The 25,612-nt window shown below is 42.3% G+C and overlaps 72 non-coding genes across 72 annotated transcripts; all 72 read right to left on the reverse strand.

Annotated features, from left to right (window-relative positions):
- Positions 1-120: 120 nt before the first annotated feature.
- Positions 121-192, reverse strand: TRNAE-UUC (transfer RNA glutamic acid (anticodon UUC)). The gene has a single exon. It is a non-coding gene; the product is annotated as a tRNA-Glu (tRNA).
- A 379-nt stretch (positions 193-571) lies between these two features.
- Positions 572-643, reverse strand: TRNAE-UUC (transfer RNA glutamic acid (anticodon UUC)). Its single transcript has one exon. It is a non-coding gene; the product is annotated as a tRNA-Glu (tRNA).
- A 79-nt stretch (positions 644-722) lies between these two features.
- On the reverse strand, positions 723-794 carry TRNAE-UUC (transfer RNA glutamic acid (anticodon UUC)). The gene has a single exon. It is a non-coding gene; the product is annotated as a tRNA-Glu (tRNA).
- Positions 795-1,888: 1,094 nt separating this feature from the next.
- TRNAE-UUC (transfer RNA glutamic acid (anticodon UUC)) lies at positions 1,889-1,960 on the reverse strand. The gene has a single exon. It is a non-coding gene; the product is annotated as a tRNA-Glu (tRNA).
- A 681-nt stretch (positions 1,961-2,641) lies between these two features.
- TRNAE-UUC (transfer RNA glutamic acid (anticodon UUC)) lies at positions 2,642-2,713 on the reverse strand. Its single transcript has one exon. It is a non-coding gene; the product is annotated as a tRNA-Glu (tRNA).
- Positions 2,714-3,244: 531 nt separating this feature from the next.
- On the reverse strand, positions 3,245-3,316 carry TRNAE-UUC (transfer RNA glutamic acid (anticodon UUC)). Its single transcript has one exon. It is a non-coding gene; the product is annotated as a tRNA-Glu (tRNA).
- Positions 3,317-3,545: 229 nt separating this feature from the next.
- On the reverse strand, positions 3,546-3,617 carry TRNAE-UUC (transfer RNA glutamic acid (anticodon UUC)). The gene has a single exon. It is a non-coding gene; the product is annotated as a tRNA-Glu (tRNA).
- A 78-nt stretch (positions 3,618-3,695) lies between these two features.
- TRNAE-UUC (transfer RNA glutamic acid (anticodon UUC)) lies at positions 3,696-3,767 on the reverse strand. Its single transcript has one exon. It is a non-coding gene; the product is annotated as a tRNA-Glu (tRNA).
- Positions 3,768-3,996: 229 nt separating this feature from the next.
- On the reverse strand, positions 3,997-4,068 carry TRNAE-UUC (transfer RNA glutamic acid (anticodon UUC)). Its single transcript has one exon. It is a non-coding gene; the product is annotated as a tRNA-Glu (tRNA).
- A 79-nt stretch (positions 4,069-4,147) lies between these two features.
- Positions 4,148-4,219, reverse strand: TRNAE-UUC (transfer RNA glutamic acid (anticodon UUC)). Its single transcript has one exon. It is a non-coding gene; the product is annotated as a tRNA-Glu (tRNA).
- Positions 4,220-4,298: 79 nt separating this feature from the next.
- On the reverse strand, positions 4,299-4,370 carry TRNAE-UUC (transfer RNA glutamic acid (anticodon UUC)). The gene has a single exon. It is a non-coding gene; the product is annotated as a tRNA-Glu (tRNA).
- A 3,525-nt stretch (positions 4,371-7,895) lies between these two features.
- Positions 7,896-7,967, reverse strand: TRNAE-UUC (transfer RNA glutamic acid (anticodon UUC)). The gene has a single exon. It is a non-coding gene; the product is annotated as a tRNA-Glu (tRNA).
- Positions 7,968-8,046: 79 nt separating this feature from the next.
- Positions 8,047-8,118, reverse strand: TRNAE-UUC (transfer RNA glutamic acid (anticodon UUC)). Its single transcript has one exon. It is a non-coding gene; the product is annotated as a tRNA-Glu (tRNA).
- Positions 8,119-8,799: 681 nt separating this feature from the next.
- Positions 8,800-8,871, reverse strand: TRNAE-UUC (transfer RNA glutamic acid (anticodon UUC)). Its single transcript has one exon. It is a non-coding gene; the product is annotated as a tRNA-Glu (tRNA).
- A 229-nt stretch (positions 8,872-9,100) lies between these two features.
- TRNAE-CUC (transfer RNA glutamic acid (anticodon CUC)) lies at positions 9,101-9,172 on the reverse strand. Its single transcript has one exon. It is a non-coding gene; the product is annotated as a tRNA-Glu (tRNA).
- A 78-nt stretch (positions 9,173-9,250) lies between these two features.
- On the reverse strand, positions 9,251-9,322 carry TRNAE-UUC (transfer RNA glutamic acid (anticodon UUC)). Its single transcript has one exon. It is a non-coding gene; the product is annotated as a tRNA-Glu (tRNA).
- Positions 9,323-9,552: 230 nt separating this feature from the next.
- TRNAE-CUC (transfer RNA glutamic acid (anticodon CUC)) lies at positions 9,553-9,624 on the reverse strand. Its single transcript has one exon. It is a non-coding gene; the product is annotated as a tRNA-Glu (tRNA).
- Positions 9,625-9,702: 78 nt separating this feature from the next.
- TRNAE-UUC (transfer RNA glutamic acid (anticodon UUC)) lies at positions 9,703-9,774 on the reverse strand. The gene has a single exon. It is a non-coding gene; the product is annotated as a tRNA-Glu (tRNA).
- A 230-nt stretch (positions 9,775-10,004) lies between these two features.
- TRNAE-CUC (transfer RNA glutamic acid (anticodon CUC)) lies at positions 10,005-10,076 on the reverse strand. Its single transcript has one exon. It is a non-coding gene; the product is annotated as a tRNA-Glu (tRNA).
- A 229-nt stretch (positions 10,077-10,305) lies between these two features.
- Positions 10,306-10,377, reverse strand: TRNAE-UUC (transfer RNA glutamic acid (anticodon UUC)). Its single transcript has one exon. It is a non-coding gene; the product is annotated as a tRNA-Glu (tRNA).
- Positions 10,378-10,455: 78 nt separating this feature from the next.
- On the reverse strand, positions 10,456-10,527 carry TRNAE-UUC (transfer RNA glutamic acid (anticodon UUC)). Its single transcript has one exon. It is a non-coding gene; the product is annotated as a tRNA-Glu (tRNA).
- Positions 10,528-11,058: 531 nt separating this feature from the next.
- TRNAE-UUC (transfer RNA glutamic acid (anticodon UUC)) lies at positions 11,059-11,130 on the reverse strand. Its single transcript has one exon. It is a non-coding gene; the product is annotated as a tRNA-Glu (tRNA).
- Positions 11,131-11,359: 229 nt separating this feature from the next.
- TRNAE-UUC (transfer RNA glutamic acid (anticodon UUC)) lies at positions 11,360-11,431 on the reverse strand. The gene has a single exon. It is a non-coding gene; the product is annotated as a tRNA-Glu (tRNA).
- Positions 11,432-11,660: 229 nt separating this feature from the next.
- Positions 11,661-11,732, reverse strand: TRNAE-UUC (transfer RNA glutamic acid (anticodon UUC)). The gene has a single exon. It is a non-coding gene; the product is annotated as a tRNA-Glu (tRNA).
- Positions 11,733-11,810: 78 nt separating this feature from the next.
- Positions 11,811-11,882, reverse strand: TRNAE-UUC (transfer RNA glutamic acid (anticodon UUC)). The gene has a single exon. It is a non-coding gene; the product is annotated as a tRNA-Glu (tRNA).
- A 229-nt stretch (positions 11,883-12,111) lies between these two features.
- On the reverse strand, positions 12,112-12,183 carry TRNAE-UUC (transfer RNA glutamic acid (anticodon UUC)). Its single transcript has one exon. It is a non-coding gene; the product is annotated as a tRNA-Glu (tRNA).
- A 79-nt stretch (positions 12,184-12,262) lies between these two features.
- On the reverse strand, positions 12,263-12,334 carry TRNAE-UUC (transfer RNA glutamic acid (anticodon UUC)). Its single transcript has one exon. It is a non-coding gene; the product is annotated as a tRNA-Glu (tRNA).
- Positions 12,335-12,413: 79 nt separating this feature from the next.
- Positions 12,414-12,485, reverse strand: TRNAE-UUC (transfer RNA glutamic acid (anticodon UUC)). The gene has a single exon. It is a non-coding gene; the product is annotated as a tRNA-Glu (tRNA).
- Positions 12,486-13,448: 963 nt separating this feature from the next.
- Positions 13,449-13,520, reverse strand: TRNAE-UUC (transfer RNA glutamic acid (anticodon UUC)). Its single transcript has one exon. It is a non-coding gene; the product is annotated as a tRNA-Glu (tRNA).
- Positions 13,521-14,201: 681 nt separating this feature from the next.
- On the reverse strand, positions 14,202-14,273 carry TRNAE-UUC (transfer RNA glutamic acid (anticodon UUC)). The gene has a single exon. It is a non-coding gene; the product is annotated as a tRNA-Glu (tRNA).
- A 983-nt stretch (positions 14,274-15,256) lies between these two features.
- TRNAE-CUC (transfer RNA glutamic acid (anticodon CUC)) lies at positions 15,257-15,328 on the reverse strand. The gene has a single exon. It is a non-coding gene; the product is annotated as a tRNA-Glu (tRNA).
- Positions 15,329-15,859: 531 nt separating this feature from the next.
- Positions 15,860-15,931, reverse strand: TRNAE-CUC (transfer RNA glutamic acid (anticodon CUC)). Its single transcript has one exon. It is a non-coding gene; the product is annotated as a tRNA-Glu (tRNA).
- A 79-nt stretch (positions 15,932-16,010) lies between these two features.
- TRNAE-UUC (transfer RNA glutamic acid (anticodon UUC)) lies at positions 16,011-16,082 on the reverse strand. The gene has a single exon. It is a non-coding gene; the product is annotated as a tRNA-Glu (tRNA).
- An 831-nt stretch (positions 16,083-16,913) lies between these two features.
- TRNAE-UUC (transfer RNA glutamic acid (anticodon UUC)) lies at positions 16,914-16,985 on the reverse strand. The gene has a single exon. It is a non-coding gene; the product is annotated as a tRNA-Glu (tRNA).
- Positions 16,986-17,214: 229 nt separating this feature from the next.
- Positions 17,215-17,286, reverse strand: TRNAA-UGC (transfer RNA alanine (anticodon UGC)). The gene has a single exon. It is a non-coding gene; the product is annotated as a tRNA-Ala (tRNA).
- Positions 17,287-17,666: 380 nt separating this feature from the next.
- On the reverse strand, positions 17,667-17,738 carry TRNAE-UUC (transfer RNA glutamic acid (anticodon UUC)). The gene has a single exon. It is a non-coding gene; the product is annotated as a tRNA-Glu (tRNA).
- Positions 17,739-17,967: 229 nt separating this feature from the next.
- TRNAE-UUC (transfer RNA glutamic acid (anticodon UUC)) lies at positions 17,968-18,039 on the reverse strand. The gene has a single exon. It is a non-coding gene; the product is annotated as a tRNA-Glu (tRNA).
- A 228-nt stretch (positions 18,040-18,267) lies between these two features.
- TRNAE-UUC (transfer RNA glutamic acid (anticodon UUC)) lies at positions 18,268-18,339 on the reverse strand. Its single transcript has one exon. It is a non-coding gene; the product is annotated as a tRNA-Glu (tRNA).
- Positions 18,340-18,568: 229 nt separating this feature from the next.
- On the reverse strand, positions 18,569-18,640 carry TRNAE-UUC (transfer RNA glutamic acid (anticodon UUC)). Its single transcript has one exon. It is a non-coding gene; the product is annotated as a tRNA-Glu (tRNA).
- Positions 18,641-19,019: 379 nt separating this feature from the next.
- Positions 19,020-19,091, reverse strand: TRNAE-UUC (transfer RNA glutamic acid (anticodon UUC)). Its single transcript has one exon. It is a non-coding gene; the product is annotated as a tRNA-Glu (tRNA).
- Positions 19,092-19,170: 79 nt separating this feature from the next.
- TRNAE-UUC (transfer RNA glutamic acid (anticodon UUC)) lies at positions 19,171-19,242 on the reverse strand. Its single transcript has one exon. It is a non-coding gene; the product is annotated as a tRNA-Glu (tRNA).
- Positions 19,243-19,320: 78 nt separating this feature from the next.
- Positions 19,321-19,392, reverse strand: TRNAE-UUC (transfer RNA glutamic acid (anticodon UUC)). Its single transcript has one exon. It is a non-coding gene; the product is annotated as a tRNA-Glu (tRNA).
- Positions 19,393-19,621: 229 nt separating this feature from the next.
- On the reverse strand, positions 19,622-19,693 carry TRNAE-UUC (transfer RNA glutamic acid (anticodon UUC)). Its single transcript has one exon. It is a non-coding gene; the product is annotated as a tRNA-Glu (tRNA).
- A 379-nt stretch (positions 19,694-20,072) lies between these two features.
- On the reverse strand, positions 20,073-20,144 carry TRNAE-UUC (transfer RNA glutamic acid (anticodon UUC)). Its single transcript has one exon. It is a non-coding gene; the product is annotated as a tRNA-Glu (tRNA).
- A 79-nt stretch (positions 20,145-20,223) lies between these two features.
- Positions 20,224-20,295, reverse strand: TRNAE-UUC (transfer RNA glutamic acid (anticodon UUC)). The gene has a single exon. It is a non-coding gene; the product is annotated as a tRNA-Glu (tRNA).
- Positions 20,296-20,373: 78 nt separating this feature from the next.
- Positions 20,374-20,445, reverse strand: TRNAE-UUC (transfer RNA glutamic acid (anticodon UUC)). Its single transcript has one exon. It is a non-coding gene; the product is annotated as a tRNA-Glu (tRNA).
- Positions 20,446-20,674: 229 nt separating this feature from the next.
- TRNAE-UUC (transfer RNA glutamic acid (anticodon UUC)) lies at positions 20,675-20,746 on the reverse strand. Its single transcript has one exon. It is a non-coding gene; the product is annotated as a tRNA-Glu (tRNA).
- Positions 20,747-20,824: 78 nt separating this feature from the next.
- On the reverse strand, positions 20,825-20,896 carry TRNAE-UUC (transfer RNA glutamic acid (anticodon UUC)). Its single transcript has one exon. It is a non-coding gene; the product is annotated as a tRNA-Glu (tRNA).
- Positions 20,897-21,125: 229 nt separating this feature from the next.
- TRNAE-UUC (transfer RNA glutamic acid (anticodon UUC)) lies at positions 21,126-21,197 on the reverse strand. The gene has a single exon. It is a non-coding gene; the product is annotated as a tRNA-Glu (tRNA).
- Positions 21,198-21,276: 79 nt separating this feature from the next.
- TRNAE-UUC (transfer RNA glutamic acid (anticodon UUC)) lies at positions 21,277-21,348 on the reverse strand. The gene has a single exon. It is a non-coding gene; the product is annotated as a tRNA-Glu (tRNA).
- A 229-nt stretch (positions 21,349-21,577) lies between these two features.
- Positions 21,578-21,649, reverse strand: TRNAE-UUC (transfer RNA glutamic acid (anticodon UUC)). Its single transcript has one exon. It is a non-coding gene; the product is annotated as a tRNA-Glu (tRNA).
- A 79-nt stretch (positions 21,650-21,728) lies between these two features.
- On the reverse strand, positions 21,729-21,800 carry TRNAE-UUC (transfer RNA glutamic acid (anticodon UUC)). Its single transcript has one exon. It is a non-coding gene; the product is annotated as a tRNA-Glu (tRNA).
- A 78-nt stretch (positions 21,801-21,878) lies between these two features.
- On the reverse strand, positions 21,879-21,950 carry TRNAE-UUC (transfer RNA glutamic acid (anticodon UUC)). Its single transcript has one exon. It is a non-coding gene; the product is annotated as a tRNA-Glu (tRNA).
- A 78-nt stretch (positions 21,951-22,028) lies between these two features.
- TRNAE-UUC (transfer RNA glutamic acid (anticodon UUC)) lies at positions 22,029-22,100 on the reverse strand. Its single transcript has one exon. It is a non-coding gene; the product is annotated as a tRNA-Glu (tRNA).
- Positions 22,101-22,179: 79 nt separating this feature from the next.
- On the reverse strand, positions 22,180-22,251 carry TRNAE-UUC (transfer RNA glutamic acid (anticodon UUC)). Its single transcript has one exon. It is a non-coding gene; the product is annotated as a tRNA-Glu (tRNA).
- Positions 22,252-22,327: 76 nt separating this feature from the next.
- Positions 22,328-22,399, reverse strand: TRNAE-UUC (transfer RNA glutamic acid (anticodon UUC)). The gene has a single exon. It is a non-coding gene; the product is annotated as a tRNA-Glu (tRNA).
- A 79-nt stretch (positions 22,400-22,478) lies between these two features.
- On the reverse strand, positions 22,479-22,550 carry TRNAE-UUC (transfer RNA glutamic acid (anticodon UUC)). Its single transcript has one exon. It is a non-coding gene; the product is annotated as a tRNA-Glu (tRNA).
- Positions 22,551-22,628: 78 nt separating this feature from the next.
- TRNAE-UUC (transfer RNA glutamic acid (anticodon UUC)) lies at positions 22,629-22,700 on the reverse strand. Its single transcript has one exon. It is a non-coding gene; the product is annotated as a tRNA-Glu (tRNA).
- A 79-nt stretch (positions 22,701-22,779) lies between these two features.
- On the reverse strand, positions 22,780-22,851 carry TRNAK-UUU (transfer RNA lysine (anticodon UUU)). Its single transcript has one exon. It is a non-coding gene; the product is annotated as a tRNA-Lys (tRNA).
- A 229-nt stretch (positions 22,852-23,080) lies between these two features.
- TRNAE-UUC (transfer RNA glutamic acid (anticodon UUC)) lies at positions 23,081-23,152 on the reverse strand. Its single transcript has one exon. It is a non-coding gene; the product is annotated as a tRNA-Glu (tRNA).
- A 78-nt stretch (positions 23,153-23,230) lies between these two features.
- Positions 23,231-23,302, reverse strand: TRNAE-UUC (transfer RNA glutamic acid (anticodon UUC)). The gene has a single exon. It is a non-coding gene; the product is annotated as a tRNA-Glu (tRNA).
- A 79-nt stretch (positions 23,303-23,381) lies between these two features.
- TRNAE-UUC (transfer RNA glutamic acid (anticodon UUC)) lies at positions 23,382-23,453 on the reverse strand. Its single transcript has one exon. It is a non-coding gene; the product is annotated as a tRNA-Glu (tRNA).
- Positions 23,454-23,682: 229 nt separating this feature from the next.
- TRNAE-UUC (transfer RNA glutamic acid (anticodon UUC)) lies at positions 23,683-23,754 on the reverse strand. The gene has a single exon. It is a non-coding gene; the product is annotated as a tRNA-Glu (tRNA).
- Positions 23,755-23,832: 78 nt separating this feature from the next.
- TRNAE-UUC (transfer RNA glutamic acid (anticodon UUC)) lies at positions 23,833-23,904 on the reverse strand. Its single transcript has one exon. It is a non-coding gene; the product is annotated as a tRNA-Glu (tRNA).
- A 79-nt stretch (positions 23,905-23,983) lies between these two features.
- On the reverse strand, positions 23,984-24,055 carry TRNAE-UUC (transfer RNA glutamic acid (anticodon UUC)). Its single transcript has one exon. It is a non-coding gene; the product is annotated as a tRNA-Glu (tRNA).
- A 78-nt stretch (positions 24,056-24,133) lies between these two features.
- On the reverse strand, positions 24,134-24,205 carry TRNAE-UUC (transfer RNA glutamic acid (anticodon UUC)). Its single transcript has one exon. It is a non-coding gene; the product is annotated as a tRNA-Glu (tRNA).
- Positions 24,206-24,284: 79 nt separating this feature from the next.
- On the reverse strand, positions 24,285-24,356 carry TRNAE-UUC (transfer RNA glutamic acid (anticodon UUC)). The gene has a single exon. It is a non-coding gene; the product is annotated as a tRNA-Glu (tRNA).
- A 78-nt stretch (positions 24,357-24,434) lies between these two features.
- TRNAE-UUC (transfer RNA glutamic acid (anticodon UUC)) lies at positions 24,435-24,506 on the reverse strand. The gene has a single exon. It is a non-coding gene; the product is annotated as a tRNA-Glu (tRNA).
- Positions 24,507-24,885: 379 nt separating this feature from the next.
- Positions 24,886-24,957, reverse strand: TRNAE-UUC (transfer RNA glutamic acid (anticodon UUC)). Its single transcript has one exon. It is a non-coding gene; the product is annotated as a tRNA-Glu (tRNA).
- A 78-nt stretch (positions 24,958-25,035) lies between these two features.
- TRNAE-UUC (transfer RNA glutamic acid (anticodon UUC)) lies at positions 25,036-25,107 on the reverse strand. Its single transcript has one exon. It is a non-coding gene; the product is annotated as a tRNA-Glu (tRNA).
- A 229-nt stretch (positions 25,108-25,336) lies between these two features.
- On the reverse strand, positions 25,337-25,408 carry TRNAE-UUC (transfer RNA glutamic acid (anticodon UUC)). Its single transcript has one exon. It is a non-coding gene; the product is annotated as a tRNA-Glu (tRNA).
- A 79-nt stretch (positions 25,409-25,487) lies between these two features.
- TRNAE-UUC (transfer RNA glutamic acid (anticodon UUC)) lies at positions 25,488-25,559 on the reverse strand. Its single transcript has one exon. It is a non-coding gene; the product is annotated as a tRNA-Glu (tRNA).
- Positions 25,560-25,612: the final 53 nt, after the last annotated feature.

Genomic DNA, 25,612 nt, shown 5'->3' on the forward strand with positions numbered 1-25,612 from the left:
TAGGTGAAAGCCAGGTATCCTACCCACTAGACCATATCGGACTGGTTGGCACAACCCTAAATATTATTCCTATAAATATGTCTTTAAGTTTATTCTTCAAATGCGGTACATAAGCAGTCACTCCGATACCGGGAATCGAACCCGGGCCTTCTGGGTGAAAGCCAGATATCCTAGCCACTAGACCATATCGGACTGGTTTGAACAACCCTAGATATTATTCCTATAAATGTGTCTTTAATTTTATTCTTTAAAAGCGGTACAAAGCACAGTCTTCGATACCGGGAATCGAACCCGGGCCTTCTGGGTGAAAGACAGGTATCCTACCCACTAGACCATATCGGACTGGTTGGCACAACCCTAAATATTATTCGTATAAATATGTCTTTAAGTTTATTCTTCAAAAGCGGTACAAAAGCACTCGCTCCGATACCGGGAATCGAACCCGGGCCTTCTGGGTGAAAGTCAGATATCCTAGCCAATAGACCATATCGGACTGGCTTGAGCAACCCTAGATATTATTCCTATAAATGTGTCTTTAAATTTATTCTTTAAAAGCTGTACAAAGCACAGTCTCCGATACCGGGAATCGAACCCGGGCCTTCTAGGTGAAAGCCAGGTATCCTACCCACTAGACCATATCGGAATAGTTGGCACAACCCTACATATTATTCCTATAAATATGTCTTTAAGTTTATTCTTCAAAAGCGGTACAAAAGCACTCACTCCGATACCGGGAATCGAACCCGGGCCTTCTGGGTGAAAGCCAGATATCCTAGGCACTAGACCATATCGGACTGGTTGGCACAACCCTAAATATTATTCCTATAAATATGTCTTTAAGTTTATTCTTCAAATGCGGTACATAAGCAGTCACTCCGATACCGGGAATCGAACCCGGGCCTTCTAGCCACTAGACCATATCGGACTTGTTTGAGCAACCCTAGATATTATTCCTATAAATGTGTCTTTAAATGTATTCATCAAATGCGGTACATAAGCAGTCGCTCCGATACCGGGAATCGAACCCGGGCCTTCTAGCCACTAGACCATATCGGACTTGTTTGAGCAACCCTAGATATTATTCCTATAAATGTGTCTTTAAATTTATTCCTTAAAAGCTGTACAAAGAACAGTCTCCGATACCGGGAATCGAACCCGGGCCTTCTGGATGAAAGCCAGGTATCCTACCCACTAGACCATATCTGACTTGCTCAACCAAGTCTTAATTCTATTCATAAACCTATATCCTTAAGTCTATTCTTGAAAAGCGGTACAAAAGCACTCGCTCCGATAATGCAAATCGAACTTGAGCCTTCTGGATGAGAGCCAGATATACTAGCAACTAGACCATATCTGACTTGCTCAACCAAGTCTTAATTCTATTCATAAACCCATATCCTTAAGTCTTTCTTCAAAAGCTGTACAAAAGTACTCGCTACTATACCGGGAATCGAACCCGGGCCTTCTGGGTGAAAACCAGGTATCCTAGCCACTAAACCATATCGGACTTGCTTAACCAAGTCTTAATTCTATTCATAAACCTATATCCTTAAGTCTATTCTTGAAAAGCGGTACAAAAGCACTCGCTCCGATACCGAAAATCGAACTTGAGCCTTCTGGGTGAGAGCCAGATATCCAAGCCACTAGACCATATCGGACAGGTTTGAGCAACCCTAGATATTATTCCTATAAATGTGTCTTTAAATTTATTCTTTAAAAGCGGTACAAAAGCACTAGCTCCGATACCGGGAATCGAACCCGAGCCTTCCGGGTGAAACCCAGGTATCCTAGCCACTAAACCATATAGGACTTGGTTAAGCAAGTCTTAATTCTATTCATAAACCTATTTCTTTAAGTCTATTTTTAAAAAGCGGTACAAAAGCACCAACTCCGATACCGGGAATCGAACCCGGGCCTTCTGGGTGAAAGCCAGATATCCTAACCACTAGACCATATCGGACTGGTTTGAGCAACCCTAGATATTATTCCTATAAATGTGTCTTTAAATTTATTCTTTAAAAGCAGTACAAAGCACAGTCTCCGATACCGGGAATCGAACCCGGGCCTTCTGGATGAAAGCCAGGTATCCTACCCACTAGACCATATCTGACTTGCTCAACCGAGTCTTAATTCTAATCATAAACCTATATCCTTAAGTCTATTCGTGAAAAGCGGTACAAAAGCACTCGCTCCGATAATGGAAATCGAACTTGAGCCTTCTAAATGAGAGCCAGATATACTAGCAACTAGACCATATCTGACTTGCTCAACCAAGTCTTAATTCTATTCATAAACCCATATCCTTAAGTCTATTCTTCAAAAGCTGTACAAAAGCACTCGCTCCTATACCGGGAATCGAACCCGGGCCTTCTGGGTGAAAGCCAGGTATCCTAGCCACTAAACCATATCGGACTTGCTTAACCAAGTCTTAATTCTATTCATAAACCTATATCCTTAAGTCTATTCTTGAAAAGCGGTACAAAAGCACTCGCTCCGATACCGGAAATCGAACTTGAGCCTTCTGGGTGAGAACCAGATATCCAAGCCAATAGACCATATCGGACTGGTTTGAGCAACCCTAGATATTATTCCTATAAATGTGTCTTTAAATTTATTCTTTAAAAGCGGTACAAAGCACAGTCTCCGATACCGGGAATCGAACCCGGGACTTCTGGGTGAAAGCCAGGTATCCTACCCACTAGACCATATCGGAATGGTTGGCACAACCCTAAATATTATTCGTATAAATATGTCTTTAAGTTCATTCTTCAAAAGCGGTACAAAAGCACTCGCTCCGATACCGGGAATCGAACCCGGGCCTTCTCGGTGAAAGCCAGGTATCCTACCCACTAGACCATATCGGACTGGTTGGCACAACCCTAAATATTATTCCTATAAATATGTCTTTAAGTTTATTCTTCAAAAGCGGTACAAAAGCACTCGCTCCGATACCGGGAATCGAAACCGGGCCTTCTGGGTGAAAGTCAGATATCCTAGCCAATAGACCATATCGGACTGGCTTGAGCAACCCTAGATATTATTCCTATAAATGTGTCTTTAAATTTATTCTTTAAAAGCGGTACAAAGCACAGTCTCCGATACCGGGAATCGAACCCGGGCTTTCTAGGTGAAAGCCAGGTATCCTACCCACTAGACCATATCGGACTGGTTGGCACAACCCTAAATATTATTCCTATAAATATGTCTTTAAGTTTATTCTTCAAATGCGGTACATAAGCAGTCACTCCGATACCGGGAATCGAACCCGGGCCTTCTGGGTGAAAGCCAGATATCCTAGCCACTAGACCATATCGGACTGGTTTGAACAACCCTAGATATTATTCCTATAAATGTGTCTTTAATTTTATTCTTTAAAAGCGGTACAAAGCACAGTCTTCGATACCGGGAATCGAACCCGGGCCTTCTGGGTGAAAGACAGGTATCCTACCCACTAGACCATATCGGACTGGTTGGCACAACCCTAAATATTATTCCTATAAATATGTCTTTAAGTTTATTCTTCAAATGCGGTACATAAGCAGTCACTCCGATACCGGGAATCGAACCCGGGCCTTCTGGGTGAAAGCCAGATATCCTAGCCACTAGACCATATCGGACTGGTTTGAGCAACCCTAGATATTATTCCTATAAATGTGTCTTTAAATTTATTCTTTAGAAGCGGTACAAAGCACAGTCTCCGATACCGGGAATCGAACCCGGGACTTCTGGGTGAAAGCCAGGTATCCTACCCACTAGACCATATCGGAATGGTTGGCACAACCCTAAATATTATTCGTATAAATATGTCTTTAAGTTTATTCTTCAAAAGCGGTACAAAAGCACTCGCTCCGATACCGGGAATCGAACCCGGGCCTTCTGGGTGAAAGTCAGATATCCTAGCCAATAGACCATATCGGACTGGCTTGAGCAACCCTAGATATTATTCCTATAAATGTGTCTTTAAATTTATTCTTTAAAAGCTGTACAAAGCACAGTCTCCGATACCGGGAATCGAACCCGGGCCTTCTAGGTGAAAGCCAGGTATCCTACCCACTAGACCATATCGGAATAGTTGGCACAACCCTACATATTATTCCTATAAATATGTCTTTAAGTTTATTCTTCAAAAGCGGTACAAAAGCACTCACTCCGATACCGGGAATCGAACCCGGGCCTTCTGGGTGAAAGCCAGATATCCTAGGCACTAGACCATATCGGACTGGTTGGCACAACCCTAAATATTATTCCTATAAATATGTCTTTAAGTTTATTCTTCAAATGCGGTACATAAGCAGTCACTCCGATACCGGGAATCGAACCCGGGCCTTCTGGGTGAAAGCCAGATATCCTAGCCACTAGACCATATCGGACTGGTTTGAACAACCCTAGATATTATTCCTATAAATGTGTCTTTAAATGTATTCATCAAATGCGGTACATAAGCAGTCGCTCCGATACCGGGAATCGAACCCGGGCCTTCTAGCCACTAGACCATATCGGACTTGCTTAACCAAGTCTTAATTCTATTCATAAACCTATATCCTTAAGTCTATTCTTGAAAAGCGGTACAAAAGCACTCGCTCCGATACCGAAAATCGAACTTGAGCCTTCTGGGTGAGAGCCAGATATCCAAGCCACTAGACCATATCGGACAGGTTTGAGCAACCCTAGATATTATTCCTATAAATGTGTCTTTAAATTTATTCCTTAAAAGCTGTACAAAGAACAGTCTCCGATACCGGGAATCGAACCCGGGCCTTCTGGATGAAAGCCAGGTATCCTACCCACTAGACCATATCTGACTTGCTCAACCAAGTCTTAATTCTATTCATAAACCTATATCCTTAAGTCTATTCTTGAAAAGCGGTACAAAAGCACTCGCTCCGATAATGCAAATCGAACTTGAGCCTTCTGGATGAGAGCCAGATATACTAGCAACTAGACCATATCTGACTTGCTCAACCAAGTCTTAATTCTATTCATAAACCCATATCCTTAAGTCTTTCTTCAAAAGCTGTACAAAAGTACTCGCTACTATACCGGGAATCGAACCCGGGCCTTCTGGGTGAAAACCAGGTATCCTAGCCACTAAACCATATCGGACTTGCTTAACCAAGTCTTAATTCTATTCATAAACCTATATCCTTAAGTCTATTCTTGAAAAGCGGTACAAAAGCACTCGCTCCGATACCGAAAATCGAACTTGAGCCTTCTGGGTGAGAGCCAGATATCCAAGCCACTAGACCATATCGGACAGGTTTGAGCAACCCTAGATATTATTCCTATAAATGTGTCTTTAAATTTATTCTTTAAAAGCGGTACAAAAGCACTAGCTCCGATACCGGGAATCGAACCCGAGCCTTCCGGGTGAAACCCAGGTATCCTAGCCACTAAACCATATAGGACTTGGTTAAGCAAGTCTTAATTCTATTCATAAACCTATTTCTTTAAGTCTATTTTTAAAAAGCGGTACAAAAGCACCAACTCCGATACCGGGAATCGAACCCGGGCCTTCTGGGTGAAAGCCAGGGGTCCGATTCTACTATTGTCCTTATTTATAAGGATTCCCTTCGTAAGGACAAATCCTTATTTCGGTCTTAAGGATAGGATAAGGATCTTTCAAATATTTCACAAAATTCGTATTCTACAACCATTCTCCTTATGAGCAATCCCATCCTTACGAATGATAAGGAGAGTAAACACGCCGTGACGCTTTACCGGCAGCGTAGCCAATAGCGTTTCTTTCAGTTCAGCAGACGATTTTTTGGTAGTTTGAGTAGACAAGTCTTAGCCTCTTAGGCCCTCGTTCACTCTCTTTTAAAAACTGAGAGTGGGAAAAGCGCGAGTTATAAAATCTCCCTCGTGGAGTGAAAAAGCGTATGCCCGTCATATTTGTTTTCCTTCATACAGAGTGAAGGAGATTAAAAAATTAAACCCCTCGTGCTCATTGAATTTGAAGGAACGACTGAATTTACGAATTTCTCCCTCAATTCGAGCGAGTGATTTTTTCCTGAGAGAGTAAAGTCACTCGCGAAGGAAATTATTAACGTTTGAAAGGTAAGGGAAAAGAAAATATTCCTAGGCCTAATGCAACTGCCTAGGAAAAATGACACTTCATTATTAGTTTTAAAGAATATATCTCTAATTATTTAATTCAGTGGTGGTTGTTTGAATTCAGTGCGATTCTGCTATGATATTAAACATTCACTGGTGTTTTGATGGAAAAGAAATTAAATATTCATAAATGTGATGAAGTATTTTATTATTGTACAACAACGTAATTCTTTTGTGGAATAAGTCTTCATAAATGGAGAACCGTAACTTTTCGTAAATGTATATGCGAAACCTTCATGAGTGACAAAAAGTCATCGTAAATCAATGACCAAAAGTCATCGTAAATCAATAGAGAGTTTAAGCATCCCCTATACGCGTACGTGTAGCCACCTTTGACAATGCATTGGTCTAATGCACTGTGGAAGGTAGCTACACGTACGCGTTTAGGGGATGCTTAAACTCTCTAATGACCGTTTAATATCAATACCTTAAACTGTGCTAGCGTAATAAGCATAGTTACACCTAAATGCATAAACCTTCAGTAGAACCGCATTGGATTAAAACAATTTCGGTTTTAACTTCAAACCAATTTAAGTTATCAAATAAGCTTATAATAACGAATATCAAAGCGAGTCAATAAAAATCTCTAATTAGGTATAAATATTTATTTTTGAACCTAATAATGAAAAGTCATTTTCACTAATGTAACTGAAAACATATTACCTTCACAACATAAGAATCTCCTTCGCGAGGGACTTTACTCCCTCACGAAAAAAATCTCTCTAATTCGAAGAACCATTTTCAAACATGCAAACGCGAAAAAGCTTCCTTTTCACTTAAATCCTGTCTTGGTGTTTCCTCAATATGAGCTAAACGCAACATTTCTAACTCAATGAAAAATGCCGCCATATTTGAGTTTGAAAAACAAATAAGGATAGTTTCCAAGCCTTACGTCTCTAAGGACAGCTTTTTCTTCTCCTTAACTTAAGGATTATTTTTGATCCTTAATAAGGACAATTTTTAATAAGGAGAGTAGTAGAATACGAACTTTTGAGCGTAAGGATAATTTCGAGGTTTAAGGACAATTTTTGATCCTTATAAATCATAAGGACAGTAGTAGAATCGGACCCCAGATATCCTAACCACTAGACCATATCGGACTGGTTTGAGCAACCCTAGATATTATTCCTATAAATGTGTCTTTAAATTTATTCTTTAAAAGCAGTACAAAGCACAGTCTCCGATACCGGGAATCGAACCCGGGCCTTCTGGATGAAAGCCAGGTATCCTACCCACTAGACCATATCTGACTTGCTCAACCGAGTCTTAATTCTAATCATAAACCTATATCCTTAAGTCTATTCTTGAAAAGCGGTACAAAAGCACTCGCTCCGATAATGGAAATCGAACTTGAGCCTTCTAAATGAGAGCCAGATATACTAGCAACTAGACCATATCTGACTTGCTCAACCAAGTCTTAATTCTATTCATAAACCCATATCCTTAAGTCTATTCTTCAAAAGCTGTACAAAAGCACTCGCTCCTATACCGGGAATCGAACCCGGGCCTTCTGGGTGAAAGCCAGGTATCCTAGCCACTAAACCATATCGGACTTGCTTAACCAAGTCTTAATTCTATTCATAAACCTATATCCTTAAGTCTATTCTTGAAAAGCGGTACAAAAGCACTCGCTCCGATACCGGAAATCGAACTTGAGCCTTCTGGGTGAGAACCAGATATCCAAGCCAATAGACCATATCGGACTGGTTTGAGCAACCCTAGATATTATTCCTATAAATGTGTCTTTAAATTTATTCTTTAAAAGCGGTACAAAGCACAGTCTCCGATACCGGGAATCGAACCCGGGACTTCTGGGTGAAAGCCAGGTATCCTACCCACTAGACCATATCGGAATGGTTGGCACAACCCTAAATATTATTCGTATAAATATGTCTTTAAGTTCATTCTTCAAAAGCGGTACAAAAGCACTCGCTCCGATACCGGGAATCGAACCCGGGCCTTCTGGGTGAAAGCCAGATATCCTAGCCACTAGACCATATCGGACTGGTTTGAGCAACCCTAGATATTATTCCTATAAATGTGTCTTAAAATTTATTCTTTAAAAGCGGTACAAAGCGCAGTCTCCGACACCGAGAATCGAACCCGGGCCTTCTAGGTGAAAGCCAGGTATCCTACCCACTAGACCATATCGGAATGGTTGGCACAACCCTAAATATTATTCCTATAAATATGTCTTTAAGTTTATTCTTCAAAAGCGGTACAAAAGCACTCGCTCCGATAACGGGAATCGAACCCGGGCCTTCTGGGTGAAAGTCAGATATCCTAGCCAATAGACCATATCGGACTGGCTTGAGCAACCCTAGATATTATTCCTATAAATGTGACTTTAAATTTATTCTTTAAAAGCTGTACAAAGCACAGTCTCCGATACCGGGAATCGAACCCGCGCCTTCTAGGTGAAAGCCAGGTATCCTACCCACTAGACCATATCGGAACGGTTGGCACAACCCTAAATATTATTCCTATAAATATGTCTTTAAGTTTATTCTGTAAAAGCGGTACAAAAGCACTCGCTCCGATAACGGGAATCGAACCCGGGCCTTCTGGGTGAAAGCCAGGTATCCTACAAACTACACCATATCGGAATGGTTGGCACAACCCTAAATATTATTCCTATAAATATGTCTTTAAGTTTATTCTGTAAAAGCGGTACAAAAGCACTCGCTCCGATAACGGGAATCGAACCCGGGCCTTCTGGGTGAAAGCCAGATATCCTAGCCACTAGACCATATCGGACGGGTTTGAGCAACCCTAGATATTATTCCTATAAATGTGTCTTTAAATTTATTCTTTAAAAGCGGTACAAAGCACAGTCTCCGATACCGAGAATCGAACCCGGGCCTTCTCGGTGAAAGCCAGGTATCCTACCCACTAGACCATATCGGACTGGTTGGCACAACCCTAAATATTATTCCTATAAATATGTCTTTAAGTTTATTCTTCAACTGCGGTACATAAGCAGTCACTCCGATACCGGGAATCGAACCCGGGCCTTCTGGGTGAGAGCCAGATATCCTAGCCACTAGACCATATCGGACTGGTTTGAGCAAACCTAGATATTATTCCTATAAATGTGTCTTTAAATTTATTCTTTAAAAGCGGTACAAAGCACAGTCTCCGATACCGGGAATCGAACCCGGGACTTCTGGGTGAAAGCCAGGTATCCTACCCACTAGACCATATCGGAATGGTTGGCACAACCCTAAATATTATTCGTATAAATATGTCTTTAAGTTTATTCTTCAAAAGCGGTACAAAAGCACTCGCTCCGATAACGGGAATCGAACCCGGGCCTTCTCGGTGAAAGCCAGGTATCCTACCCACTAGACCATATCGGACTGGTTGGCACAACCCTAAATATTATTCCTATAAATATGTCTTTAAGTTTATTCTTAAAATGCGGTACATAAGCAGTCACTCCGATACCGGGAATCGAACCCGGGCCTTCTGGGTGAGAGCCAGATATCCTAGCCACTAGACCATATCGGACTGGTTTGAGCAAACCTAGATATTATTCCTATAAATGTGTCTTTAAATTTATTCTTTAAAAGCGGTACAAAGCACAGTCTCCGATACCGGGAATCGAACCCGGGACTTCTGGGTGAAAGCCAGGTATCCTACCCACTAGACCATATCGGAATGGTTGGCACAACCCTAAATATTATTCGTATAAATATGTCTTTAAGTTTATTCTTCAAAAGCGGTACAAAAGCACTCGCTCCGATAACGGGAATCGAACCCGGGCCTTCTCGGTGAAAGCCAGGTATCCTACCCACTAGACCATATCGGACTGGTTGGCACAACCCTAAATATTATTCCTATAAATATGTCTTTAAGTTTATTCTTAAAATGCGGTACATAAGCAGTCACTCCGATACCGGGAATCGAACCCGGGCCTTCTGGGTGAGAGCCAGATATCCTAGCCACTAGACCATATCGGACTGGTTTGAGCAACCCTAGATATTATTCCTATAAATGTGTCTTTAAATTTATTCTTTAAAAGCGGTACAAAGCACAGTCTCCGATACCGGGAATCGAACCCGGGCCTTCTGGGTGAAAGCCAGGTATCCTAGCCACTAAACCATATTGAACTTGCTTAACCAAGTCTTCATTCTATTCATAAACCTATATCCTTAAGTCTATTCTTGAAAAGCGGTAAATAAGCAGTCACTCCGATACCGGGAATCGAACCCGGGCCTTCTGGGTGAAAGCCAGATATCCTAGCCACTAGACCATATCGGACTGGTTTGAGCAACCCTAGATATTATTCCTATAAATGTGTCTTTAAATTTATTCTTTAAAAGCGGTACAAAGCACAGTCTCCGATACCGGGAATCGAACCCGGGACTTCTGGGTGAAAGCCAGGTATCCTACCCACTAGACCATATCGGAATGGTTGGCACAACCCTAAATATTTTTCGTATAAATATGTCTTTAAGTTTATTCTTCAAAAGCGGTACAAAAGCACTCGCTCCGATAACGGGAATCGAACCCGGGCCTTCTCGGTGAAAGCCAGGTATCCTACCCACTAGACCATATCGGACTGGTTGGCACAACCCTAAATATTATTCCTATAAATATGTCTTTAAGTTTATTCTTCAAAAGCGGTACAAAAGCACTCGCTCCGATACCGGGAATCGAAACCGGGCCTTCTGGGTGAAAGTCAGATATCCTAGCCAATAGACCATATCGGACTGGCTTGAGCAACCCTAGATATTATTCCTATAAATGTGTCTTTAAATTTATTCTTTAAAAGCGGTACAAAGCACAGTCTCCGATACCGGGAATCGAACCCGGGCTTTCTAGGTGAAAGCCAGGTATCCTACCCACTAGACCATATCGGAATGGTTGGCACAACCCTAAATATTATTCCTATAAATATGTCTTTAAGTTTATTCTTCAAATGCGGTACATAAGCAGTCACTCCGATACCGGGAATCGAACCCGGGCCTTCTGGGTGAAAGCCAGATATCCTAGCCACTAGACCATATCGGACTGGTTTGAACAACCCTAGATATTATTCCTATAAATGTGTCTTTAATTTTATTCTTTAAAAGCGGTACAAAGCACAGTCTTCGATACCGGGAATCGAACCCGGGCCTTCTGGGTGAAAGACAGGTATCCTACCCACTAGACCATATCGGACTGGTTGGCACAACCCTAAATATTATTCCTATAAATGTGTCTTTAAGTTCATTCTTCAAATGCGGTACATAAGCAGTCGCTCCGATACCGGGAATCGAACCCGGGCCTTCTGCGTGAAAGCCAGATATCCTAGCCACTAGACCATATCGGACTGGTTTGAACAACCCTAGATATTATTCCTATAAATGTGTCTTTAAATTCATTCTTTAAAAGCGGTACAAAGCACAGTCTCCGATACCGAGAATCGAACCCGGGCCTTCTCGGTGAAAGCCAGGTATCCTACCCACTAGACCATATCGGACTGGTTGGCACAACCCTAAATATTATTCCTATAAATATGTCTTTAAGTTTATTCTTCAAATGCGGTACATAAGCAGTCACTCCGATACCGGGAATCGAACCCGGGCCTTCTGGGTGAAAGCCAGATATCCTAGCCACTAGACCATATCGGACTGGTTTGAGCAACCCTAGATATTATTCCTATAAATGTGTCTTTAAATTTATTCTTTAGAAGCGGTACAAAGCACAGTCTCCGATACCGGGAATCGAACCCGGGACTTCTGGGTGAAAGCCAGGTATCCTACCCACTAGACCATATCGGAATGGTTGGCACAACCCTAAATATTATTCGTATAAATATGTCTTTAAGTTTATTCTTCAAAAGCGGTACAAAAGCACTCGCTCCGATACCGGGAATCGAACCCGGGCCTTCTGGGTGAAAGTCAGATATTCTAGCCAATAGACCATATCGGACTGGCTTGAGCAACCCTAGATATTATTCCTATAAATGTGTCTTTAAATTTATTCTTTAAAAGCTGTACAAAGCACAGTCTCCGATACCGGGAATCGAACCCGGGCCTTCTAGGTGAAAGCCAGGTATCCTACCCACTAGACCATATCGGAATAGTTGGCACAACCCTACATATTATTCCTATAAATATGTCTTTAAGTTTATTCTTCAAAAGCGGTACAAAAGCACTCACTCCGATACCGGGAATCGAACCCGGGCCTTCTGGGTGAAAGCCAGATATCCTAGGCACTAGACCATATCGGACTGGTTGGCACAACCCTAAATATTATTCCTATAAATATGTCTTTAAGTTTATTCTTCAAATGCGGTACATAAGCAGTCACTCCGATACCGGGAATCGAACCCGGGCCTTCTGGGTGAAAGCCAGATATCCTAGCCACTAGACCATATCGGACTGGTTTGAACAACCCTAGATATTATTCCTATAAACGTGTCTTTAAATGTATTCATCAAATGCGGTACATAAGCAGTCGCTCCGATACCGGGAATCGAACCCGGGCCTTCTAGCCACTAGACCATATCGGACTTGTTTGAGCAACCCTAGATATTATTCCTATAAATGTGTCTTTAAATTTATTCCTTAAAAGCTGTACAAAGAACAGTCTCCGATACCGGGAATCGAACCCGGGCCTTCTGGATGAAAGCCAGGTATCCTACCCACTAGACCATATCTGACTTGCTCAACCAAGTCTTAATTCTATTCATAAACCTATATCCTTAAGTCTATTCTTGAAAAGCGGTACAAAAGCACTCGCTCCGATAATGCAAATCGAACTTGAGCCTTCTGGATGAGAGCCAGATATACTAGCAACTAGACCATATCTGACTTGCTCAACCAAGTCTTAATTCTATTCATAAACCCATATCCTTAAGTCTTTCTTCAAAAGCTGTACAAAAGTACTCGCTACTATACCGGGAATCGAACCCGGGCCTTCTGGGTGAAAACCAGGTATCCTAGCCACTAAACCATATCGGACTTGCTTAACCAAGTCTTAATTCTATTCATAAACCTATATCCTTAAGTCTATTCTTGAAAAGCGGTACAAAAGCACTCGCTCCGATACCGAAAATCGAACTTGAGCCTTCTGGGTGAGAGCCAGATATCCAAGCCACTAGACCATATCGGACAGGTTTGAGCAACCCTAGATATTATTCCTATAAATGTGTCTTTAAATTTATTCTTTAAAAGCGGTACAAAAGCACTAGCTCCGATACCGGGAATCGAACCCGAGCCTTCCGGGTGAAACCCAGGTATCCTAGCCACTAAACCATATAGGACTTGGTTAAGCAAGTCTTAATTCTATTCATAAACCTATTTCTTTAAGTCTATTTTTAAAAAGCGGTACAAAAGCACCAACTCCGATACCGGGAATCGAACCCGGGCCTTCTGGGTGAAAGCCAGATATCCTAACCACTAGACCATATCGGACTGGTTTGAGCAACCCTAGATATTATTCCTATAAATGTGTCTTTAAATTTATTCTTTAAAAGCAGTACAAAGCACAGTCTCCGATACCGGGAATCGAACCCGGGCCTTCTGGATGAAAGCCAGGTATCCTACCCACTAGACCATATCTGACTTGCTCAACCGAGTCTTAATTCTAATCATAAACCTATATCCTTAAGTCTATTCTTGAAAAGCGGTACAAAAGCACTCGCTCCGATAATGGAAATCGAACTTGAGCCTTCTAAATGAGAGCCAGATATACTAGCAACTAGACCATATCTGACTTGCTCAACCAAGTCTTAATTCTATTCATAAACCCATATCCTTAAGTCTATTCTTCAAAAGCTGTACAAAAGCACTCGCTCCTATACCGGGAATCGAACCCGGGCCTTCTGGGTGAAAGCCAGGTATCCTAGCCACTAAACCATATCGGACTTGCTTAACCAAGTCTTAATTCTATTCATAAACCTATATCCTTAAGTCTATTCTTGAAAAGCGGTACAAAAGCACTCGCTCCGATACCGGAAATCGAACTTGAGCCTTCTGGGTGAGAACCAGATATCCAAGCCAATAGACCATATCGGACTGGTTTGAGCAACCCTAGATATTATTCCTATAAATGTGTCTTTAAATTTATTCTTTAAAAGCGGTACAAAGCACAGTCTCCGATACCGGGAATCGAACCCGGGACTTCTGGGTGAAAGCCAGGTATCCTACCCACTAGACCATATCGGAATGGTTGGCACAACCCTAAATATTATTCGTATAAATATGTCTTTAAGTTCATTCTTCAAAAGCGGTACAAAAGCACTCGCTCCGATACCGGGAATCGAACCCGGGCCTTCTGGGTGAAAGTCAGATATCCTGGCCAATAGACCATATCGGACTGGCTTCAGCAACCCTAGATATTATTCCTATAAATGTGTCTTTAAATTTATTCTTTAAAAGCTGTACAAAGCACAGTCTCCGGTACCGGGAATCGAACCCGGGCCTTCTGGGTGAAAGCCAGGTATCCTAGCCACTAAACCATATCGGACTTGCTTAACCAAGTCTTAATTCTATTCATAAACCTATATCCTTAAGTCTATTCTTGAAAAGCGGTACAAAAGCACTCGCTCCGATACCGGAAATCGAACTTGAGCCTTCTGGGTGAGAGCCAGATATCCAAGCCACTAGACCATATCGGACTGGTTTGAGCAACCCTAAATATTATTCCTATAAATGTGTCATTAAATTTATTCTTTAAAAGCTGTACAAAGAACAGTCTTCTATTCCGGGAATCGAACCCGGGCCTTCTGGATGAAAGCCAGTTATCCTAGCCACTAAACCATATCGGACTTGCTTAACCAAGTCTTAATTCTATTCATAAACCTATATCCTTAAGTCTATTCTTGAAAAGCGGTACAAAAGCACTCGCTCCGATACCGAAAATCGAACTTGAGCCTTCTGGGTGAGAGCCAGATATCCAAGCCACTAGACCATATCGGACAGGTTTGAGCAACCCTAGATATTATTCCTATAAATGTGTCATTAAATTTATTCTTTAAAAGCTGTACAAAAGCACTCGCTCCGAGACCGGGAATCGATCCCGGGTCTTCCGGGTGAAAGCCAGATATCCTAGCCTCTAGACCATATCGGACTCGCACAACCAAGTCTTAATCATATTCAAAAACCTATATCCTTAAGTCTATTCTTGAAATGCGGTACATAAGCAGTCACTCCGATACCGGGAATCGAACCCGGGCCTTCTGGGTGAGAGCCAGATATCCAAGCCACTAGACCATATCGGACTGGTTTGAGCAACCCTAGATATTATTCCTATAAATGTGTCTTTAAATTTATTCTTTAAAAGCTGTACAAAGAACAGTCTCCGATACCGGTAATCGAACCCGGGGCTTCTGGATGAAAGCCAGGTATCCTACCCACTAGACCATATCTGACTTGCTCAACCAAGTCTTAATTCTATTCATAAACCTATATCCTTAAGTCTATTCTTGAAAAGCGGTACAAAAGCACTCGCTCCGATAATGCAAATCGAACTTGAGCCTTCTGGATGAGAGCCAGATATACTAGCAACTAGACCATATCTGACTTGCTCAACCAAGTCTTAATTCTTTTCATAAACCTATATCCTTAAGTCTATTCTTCAAAAGCTGTACAAAAGCGCTCGCTCCGAGACCGGGAATCGAACCCGGGTCTTCCGGGTGAAAGCCAGATATCCTAGCCTCTAGACCATATCGGACTCGCACAACCAAGTCTTAATCATATTCATAAACCTATATCCTTAAGTCTATTCTTGAAAAGCGGTACAAAAGCACTAGCTCCGATACCGGGAATCGAACCCGGGCCTTCTGGGTGAGAGCCAGATATCCAAACCACTAGACCATATCGGACTGGTTTGAGCAACCCTAAATATTATTCCTATAAATGTGTCTTTAAATATATTCTTCAAATGCGGTACATAAGCAGTCACTCCGATACCGGGAATCGAACCCGGGCCTTCTGGGTGAAAGCCAGATATCCTAGCAACTAGACCATATCAGACTGCTTTGAGCAGCCCTAGATATTATTCCTATAAATGTGTCTTTAAATTTTTCCTTTAAATGCGGTACAAAGCACATTCTCCGATACCGGGAATCGAACCCGGGCCTTCTGGATGAATGCCAGGTATCCTACCCACTAGACCATATCTGACTAGCTCAACCAAGTCTTAATTCTATTCATAAACCGATATCCTTAAGTCTATTCTTCAAAAGCTGTACAAAAGCACTCGCTCCGATACTGGGAATCGAACCCGGGCATTCCGGGTGAATTCCACATATCCTAGCCACTAGACCATATCGGACTGGTTGGAACAACCCTAAATATTATTCCTATAAATGTGTCTTTAAATTTATTCTTTAAAAGCTGTACAAAGCGCAGTCTCCGATACCGGGAATCGAACCCGGGACTTCTGGGTGAAAGCCAGGTATCCTACTCACTAGACCATATCGGACTGGTTCGCAGAACCCTAAATATTATTCCTATAAATGTGTCTTTAAGTCTATTCTTCAAATGCGGTACATAAGCAGTCACTCCGATACCGGGTATCGAACCCGGGCCTTCTGGGTGAAAGCCAGATATCCTAGCTACTAGACCATATCGGACTTGCTGAATCAAGTCTGAATTCTATTCATAAACCTATATCCTTAAGTCTATTCTTCAAAAGCTGTACAAAAGCACTCGCTCCTATACCGGGAATCGAACCCGGGCCTTCTGGGTGAAAGCGAGGTATCCAAGCCACTAGACCATATCGGACTGGTTTGAGCAACCCTAGATATTATTCCTATAAATGTGACTTTAAATTTATTCTTTAAAAGCGGTACTAAGCACAGTCTCCGATACCGGGAATCGAACCCGGCCCTTCTGGGTGAAAGCCAGGTATCCTACCCACTAGACCATATCGGACTGGTTGGCACAACCCTAAATATTATTCCTATAAATGTGTCTTTAACTTTATTCTTCAAATGCGGTACAAAAGCGCTCGCTCCGATTCCGGGAATCGAACCCGGTCCTTCTGGGTGAAAGCCAGATATCCTAGTCACTAGACCATATCGGACTGGTTTGAGCAACCCTAGATATTATTCCAATAAATGTGTCTTTAAATTTATTCTTTAAAAGCGGTACAAAGCACAGTCTCCGATACCGGGAATCGATTCCGGGCCTTCTGGGTGCAAGCCAGGTATCCTACCCACTAGACCATATCGGAATGGTTGGCACAACCCTAAATATTATTCCTATAAATATGTCTTTAAGTTTATTCTTCAAAAGCGGTACAAAAGCACTCGCTCCTGTACCGGGAATCGAACCCGGGCCTTCTGGGTAAAAGCCAGGTATCCTACCCACTAGACCATATCGGACTGGTTGGAACAACCCTAAATATTATTCCTATAAATGTGTCTTTAAATTTATTCTTTAAAAGCTGTACAAAGCGCAGTCTCCGATACCGGGAATCGAACCCGGGCCTTCCGTGTGAAAGCCAGGAATCCTAGCCACTAGACCATATCGGACTTGCTCAACCAAGTCTGAATTCTTTTCATAAAACTATATCCTTAAGTCTATTCTTGAAAAGCGGTACAAAAGCAGTAGCTCCGATACCGGGAATCGAACCCGGGCCTTCTGGGTGAAAGCCAGATATCCTAGCCACTAGACCATATCGGACTTGTTTGAGCAACCCTAGATATTATTCCTATAAATGTGTCTTTAAGTTTATTCTTTAAAAGCGGTACAAAGCACAGTCTTCGATACCGGGAATCGAACCCGGGCCTTCTAGGTGAAAGCCAGGTATCCTACCCACTAGACCATATCGTAATGGTTGGCACAACCCTAAATATTATTCCTATAAATATGTCTTTAAGTTTATTCTTCAAATGCGGTACATAAGCAGTCACTCCGATACCGGGAATCGAACCCGGGCCTTCTGGGTGAAAGCCAGATATCCTAGCCACTAGACCATATCGGACTGGTTTTAGCAACCCCAGAAATTATTCCTATAAATGTGTCTTTAAATTTATTCTTTAAAAACGGTACAAAGTACAGTCTTCGATACCGGGAACCGAACCCGGGCCTTCTGGGTGAAAGCCAGGTATCCTTCAAACTACACCATATCGGAATGATTGGCACAACCCTAAATATTATTCCTATAAATATGTCTTTAAGTTTATTCTGTAAAAGCGGTACAAAGCACTCGCTCGGATACCGGGAATCGAACCCGGGCCTTCTGGGTGAAAGCCAGATATCCTAGCCACTAGACCATATCGGACTGGTTCGAGCAACCCTAGATATTATTCCTATAAATGTGTCTTTAAATTTATTCTTTAAAAGCGGTACAAAGCACAGTCTTCGATACCGGGAATCGAACCCGGGCCTTCTGGATGAAAGCCAGGTATACTACCCACTAGACCATATCGGACTGGTTGGCACAACCCTAAATATTATTCCTATAAATATGTCTTTAAGTTTATTCTTCAAATGCGGTACATAAGCAGTCACTCCGATACCGGGAATCGAACCCGGGCCTTCTGGGTGAAAGCCAGATATCCTAGCCACTAGACCATATCGGAAAGGTTTTAGCAACCCTAAATATTATTCCTATAAATGTGTCTTTAAATTTATTCTTTAAAAGCGGTACAAAGCACAGTCTTCGATACCAGGAATCGAACCCGGGCCTTCTGGGTGAAAGTCAGATATCCTACCCACTAGACCATATCGGAAAGGTTTTAGCAACCCTAGATATTATTCCTATAAATGTGTCTTTAAATTTATTCTTTAAAAGCGGTACATAGCACAGTCTTCGATACCGGGAATCGAACCCGGGCCTTCTAGGTGAAAGCCAGGTATCCTACCCACTAGACCATATCGGAATGGTTGGCACAACCCTAAATATTATTCCTATAAATATGTCTTTAAGTTTATTCTTCAAAAGCGGTACAAAAGCACTCGCTCCGATACCGGGAATCGAACCCGGGCCTTCTGGGTGAAAGCCAGATATCCTAGCCACTAGACCATATCGGACTGGTTGGAACAACCCCAAATATTATTCCTATAAATTTTTCTTTAAATTCATTCTTCAAAAGCGGTACAAAAGCACTCGCTCCGATACCGGGAATCGAACCCGGGCCTTCTGGGTGAAAGCCAGATATCCTAGCCACTAGACCATATCGGACTGGTTTGAGCAACCCTAGATATTGTTCCTATAAATGTGTCTTTAAATTTATTCTTTAAAAGCGGTACAAAGCACAGTCTTCGATACCGGGAATCGAACCCGGGCCTTCTGGGTGAAAGTCAGATATCCTACCCACTAGACCATATCGGAAAGGTTTTAGCAACCCTAGATATTATTCCTATAAATGTGTCTTTAAATTTATTCTTTAAATGCGGTACATAGCACAGTCTTCGATACCGGGAATCGAACCCGGGCCTTCTCGGTGAAAGCCAGGTATCCAACCCACTAGACCATATCGGACTGGTTGGCACAACCCTAAATATTATTCCTATAAATATGTCTTTAAGTTTATTCTTCAAATGCGGTACATAAGCAGTCACTCCGATACCGGGAATCGAACCCGGGCCTTCTGGGTGAAAGCCAGATATCCTAGCCACTAGACCATATCGGAAAGGTTTTAGCAACCCTAAATATTATTCCTATAAATGTGTCTTTAAATTTATTCTTTAAAAGCGGTACAAAGCACAGTCTTCGATACCAGGAATCGAACCCGGGCCTTCTGGGTGAAAGTCAGATATCCTACCCACTAGACCATATCGGAAAGGTTTTAGCAACCCTAGATATTATTCCTATAAATGTGTCTTTAAATTTATTCTTTAAAAGCGGTACATAGCACAGTCTTCGATACCGGGAATCGAACCCGGGCCTTCTAGGTGAAAGCCAGGTATCCTACCCACTAGACCATATCGGAATGGTTGGCACAACCCTAAATATTATTCCTATAAATATGTCTTTAAGTTTATTCTTCAAAAGCGGTACAAAAGCACTCGCTCCGATACCGGGAATCGAACCCGGGCCTTCTGGGTGAAAGCCAGATATCCTAGCCACTAGACCATATCGGACTGGTTGGAACAACCCCAAATATTATTCCTATAAATTTTTCTTTAAATTCATTCTTCAAAAGCGGTACAAAAGCACTCGCTCCGATACCGGGAATCGAACCCGGGCCTTCTGGGTGAAAGCCAGATATCCTAGCCACTAGACCATATCGGACTGGTTTGAGCAACCCTAGATATTGTTCCTATAAATGTGTCTTTAAATTTATTCTTTAAAAGCGGTACAAAGCACAGTCTTCGATACCGGGAATCGAACCCGGGCCTTCTGGGTGAAAGTCAGATATCCTACCCACTAGACCATATCGGAAAGGTTTTAGCAACCCTAGATATTATTCCTATAAATGTGTCTTTAAATTTATTCTTTAAATGCGGTACATAGCACAGTCTTCGATACCGGGAATCGAACCCGGGCCTTCTCGGTGAAAGCCAGGTATCCAACCCACTAGACCATATCGGACTGGTTGGCACAACCCTAAATATTATTCCTATAAATATGTCTTTAAGTTTATTCTTCAAATGCGGTACATAAGCAGTCACTCCGATACCGGGAATCGAACCCGGGCCTTCTGGGTGAAAGCCAGATATCCTAGCCACTAGACCATATCGGACTGGTTTGAGCAACCCTAGATATTATTCCTATAAATGTGTCTTTAAATTTATTCTTTAAAAGCGGTACAAAGCACAGTCTCCGATACCGGGAATCGAACCCGGGCCTTCTGGGTGAAAGCCAGATATCCTACCCACTAGACCATATCGGACTGGCTTGAGCAACCCTAGATATTATTCCTATAAATGTGTCTTTAAATTTATTCTTTAAAAGCGGTACAAAGCACAGTCTCCGATACCGGGAATCGAACCTGGGCCTTCTAGGTGAAAGCCAGGTATCCTACCCACTAGACCATATCGGAATGGTTGGCACAACCCTAAACATTATTCCTATAAATATGTCTTTAAGTTTATTCTTCAAAAGCGGTACAAAAGCACTCGCTCCGATACCGGGAATCGAACCCGGACCTTCTGGGTGAAAGCCAGATATCCTAGCTACTAGACCATATCGGACTGGTTTGAGCAACCCTAGATATTGTTCCTATAAATGTGTCTTTAAGTTTATTCTTCAAATGCGGTACATAAGCAGTCGCTCCGATACCGGGAATCGAACCCGGGCCTTCTGGGTGAAAACCAGATATCCTAGCCACTAGACCATATCGGACTGGTTGGCACAACCCTAAATATTATTTCTATAAATGTGTCTTTAAGTTTATTCTTCAAATGCGGTACATCAGCAGTCGCTCCGATACCGGGAATCGAACCCGGGCCTTCTGGGCGAATGCCACATATCCTACCCACTAGACCATATCGGACTGGCTTGAGCAACCCTAGATATTATTCCTATAAATGTGTCTTTAAATTTATTCTTTAAAAGCGGTACAAAGCACAGTCTCCGATACCGGGAATCGAACCCGGGCCTTCTAGGTGAAAGCCAGGTATCCTACCCACTAGACCATATCGGAATGGTTGGCACAACCCTAAACATTATTCCTATAAATATGTCTTTAAGTTTATTCTTCAAAAGCGGTACAAAAGCACTCGCTCCGATACCGGGAATCGAACCCGGGCCTTCTGGGTGAAAGCCAGATATCCTAGCTACTAGACCATATCGGACTGGTTTGAGCAACCCTAGATATTATTCCTATAAATGTGTCTTTAAATTTATTCTTTAAAAGCGGTACAAAGCACAGTCTCCGATACCGGGAATCGAACCCGGGCCTTCTGGGTGAAAGCCAGATATCCTAGCCACTAGACCATATCGGACTGGTTTGAGCAACCCTAGATATTATTCCTATAAATGTGTCTTTAAATTTATTCTTTGAAAGCGGTACAAAGCACAGTCTTCGATACCGGGAATCGAACCCGGGCCTTCTGGGTGAAAGCCAGGTATCCTACCCACTAGACCATATCGGAATGGTTGGCACAACCCTAAATATTATTCCTATAAATATGTCTTTAAGTTTATTCTTCAAAAGCGGTACAAAAGCACTCGCTCCGATACCGGGAATCGAACCCGGGCCTTCTGGGTGAAAGCCAGATATCCTAGCCACTAGACCATATCGGACTGGTTTGAGCAACCCTAGATATTATTCCTATAAATGTGTCTTTAATTTTATTCTTTAAAAGCGGTACAAAGCAGTCTTCGATACCGGGAATCGAACCCGGGCCTTCTGGTTGAAAGCCAGGTATCCTACCCACTAGACCATATCGGACTGGTTGGCACAACCCTAAATATTATTCCTATAAATATGTCTTTAAGTTTATTCTTCAAATGCGGTACATAAGCAGTCTCTCCGATACCGGGTATCGAACCCGGGCCTTCTGGGTGAAAGCCAGATATCCTAGCCACTAGACCATATCGGACTGGTTTTAGGAACCCTAGATATTATTCCTATAAATGTGTCTTTAAATTTATTCTTTGAAAGCGGTACAAAGCACAGTCTTCGATACCGGGAATCGAACCCGGGCCTTCTGGGTGAAAGCCAGGTATCCTACCCACTAGACCATATCGGAATGGTTGGCACAACCCTAAATATTATTCCTATAAATATGTCTTTAAGTTTATTCCTCAAAAGCGGTACAAAAGCACTCGCTCCGATACCGGGAATCGAACCCGGGCCTTCTGGGTAAAAGCCAGATATCCTAGCCACTAGACCATATCGGACTGGTTTGAGCAACCCTAGATATTATTCCTATAAATGTGTCTTTAAATTTATTCTTTAAAAGCGGTACAAAGCACAGTCTTCGATACCGGGAATCGAACCCGGGCTTTCTGGGTGAAAGCCAGGTATCCTACCCCCTAGACCATATCGGAATGCTTGGCACAACCCTAAATATTATTCCTATAAATATGTCTTTAAGTTTATTCTTCAGATGCGGTACATAAGCAGTCTCTCCGATACCGGGAATCGAGCCCGGGCCTTCTGGGTGAAAGCCAGATATCCTAGCCACTAGACCATATCGGACTGGTTTTAGGAACCCTAGATATTATTCCTATAAATGTGTCTTTAAATTTATTCTTTAAAAGCGGTACAAAGAACAGTCTTCGATACCGGGAATCGAACCCGGGCCTTCTGGGTGAAAGCCAGGTATCCTACCCACTAGACCATATCGGAATGCTTGGCACAACCTTAAATATTATTCCTATAAATATGTCTTTAAGTTTATTCTTCAAAAGCGGTACATAAGCAGTCTCTCCGATACCGGGAATCGAACCCGGGCCTTCTGGGTGAAAGCCTGATATCCTAGCCACTAGACCATATCGGACAGGTTTTAGCAACCCTAGATATTATTCCTATAAATGTGTCTTTAAATTTATTCTTTAAAAGCGGTACAAAGCACAGTCTTCGATACCGGGAATCGAACCCGGGCCTTCTGGGTGAAAGCCAGGTATCCTACCCACTACACCATATCGTAATGGTTGGCACAACCCTAAATATTATTCCTATAAATATGTCTTTAAGTTTATTCTGTAAAAGCGGTACAAAAGCACTCGCTCGGATACCGGGAATCGAACCCGGGCCTTCTGGGTGAAAGCCAGATATCCTAGCCACTAGACCATATCGGACTGGTTTGAGCAACCCTAGATATTATTCCTATAAATGTGTCTTTAAATTTATTCTTTAAAAGCGGTACAAAGCACAGTCTTCGATACCGGGAATCGAACCCGGGCCTTCTGGTTGAAAGCCAGGTATCCTACCCACTAGACCATATCGGACTGGTTGGCACAACCCTAAATATTATTCCTATAAATGTGTCTTTAAGTTTATTCTTCAAATGCGGTACATAAGCAGTCGCTCCGATACCGGGAATCGAACCCGGGCCTTCTGGGTGAAAGCCTGATATCCTAGCCACTAGACCATATCGGACTGGTTTGAGCAACCCTAGATATTATTCCTATAAATGTGTCTTTAAATTTATTCTTTAAAAGCGGTACAAAGCACAGTCTCCGATACCGGGAATCGAACCCGGGCCTTCTGGATGAAAGCCAGGTATCCTACCCACTAGACCATATCGGACTGGTTGGCACAACCCTAAATATTATTCCTATAAATGTGTCTTTAAGTTTATTCTTCAAATGCGGTACATAAGCAGTCGCTCCGATACCGGGAATCGAACCCGGGCCTTCTGGGTGAAAGCCAGATATCCTAGCCACTAGACCATATCGGACTGGTTCGAGCAACCCTAGATATTATTCCTATAAATGTGTCTTTAAATTTATTCTTTAAAAGCGGTACAAAGCACAGACTTCGATACCGGGAATCGAACCCGGGCCTTCTGGATGAAAGCCAGGTATCCTACCCACTAGACCATATCGGACTGGTTGGCACAACCCTAAATATTATTCCTATAAATGTGTCTTTAAATTTATTCTTTAAAAGCGGTACAAAGCACAGTCTTCGATACCGGGAATCGAACCCAGGCCTTCTGGGTGAAAGTCAGATATCCTACCCACTAGACCATATCGGAAAGGTTTTAGCAACCCTAGATATTATTCCTATAAATGTGTCTTTAAATTTATTCTTTAAAAGCGGTACATAGCACAGTCTTCGATACCGGGAATCGAACCCGGGCCTTCTAGGTGAAAGCCAGGTATCCTACCCACTAGACCATATCGGAATGGTTGGCACAACCCTAAATATTATTCCTATAAATATGTCTTTAAGTTTATTCTTCAAAAGCGGTACAAAAGCACTCGCTCCGATACCGGGAATCGAACCCGGGCCTTCTGGGTGAAAGCCAGATATCCTAGCCACTAGACCATATCGGAATGGTTTGAGCAACCCTAGATATTGTTCCTATAAATGTGTCTTTAAATTTATTCTTTAAAAGCGGTACAAAGCACAGTCTTCGATACCGGGAATCGAACCCGGGCCTTCTGGGTGAAAGTCAGATATCCTACCCACTAGACCATATCGGAAAGGTTTTAGCAACCCTAGATATTATTCCTATAAATGTGTCTTTAAATTTATTCTTTAAAAGCGGTACATAGCACAGTCTTCGATACCGGGAATCGAACCCGGGCCTTCTCGGTGAAAGCCAGGTATCCTACCCACTAGACCATATCGGAATGGTTGGCACAACCCTAAACATTATTCCTATAAATATGTCTTTAAGTTTATTCTTCAAAAGCGGTACAAAAGCACTCGCTCCGATACCGGGAATCGAACCCGGACCTTCTGGGTGAAAGCCAGATATCCTAGCTACTAGACCATATCGGACTGGTTTGAGCAACCCTAGATATTGTTCCTATAAATGTGTCTTTAAGTTTATTCTTCAAATGCGGTACATAAGCAGTCGCTCCGATACCGGGAATCGAACCCGGGCCTTCTGGGTGAAAGCCAGATATCCTAGCCACTAGACCATATCGGACTGGTTGGCACAACCCTAAATATTATTCCTATAAATGTGTCTTTAAGTTTATT

Source organism: Phalangium opilio, unplaced genomic scaffold (genome assembly GCF_054372755.1).
Source record: "Phalangium opilio isolate 3A_F unplaced genomic scaffold, DU_Popi_V2 ptg000073l_1, whole genome shotgun sequence".
Taxonomy (NCBI): domain Eukaryota; kingdom Metazoa; phylum Arthropoda; class Arachnida; order Opiliones; family Phalangiidae; genus Phalangium; species Phalangium opilio.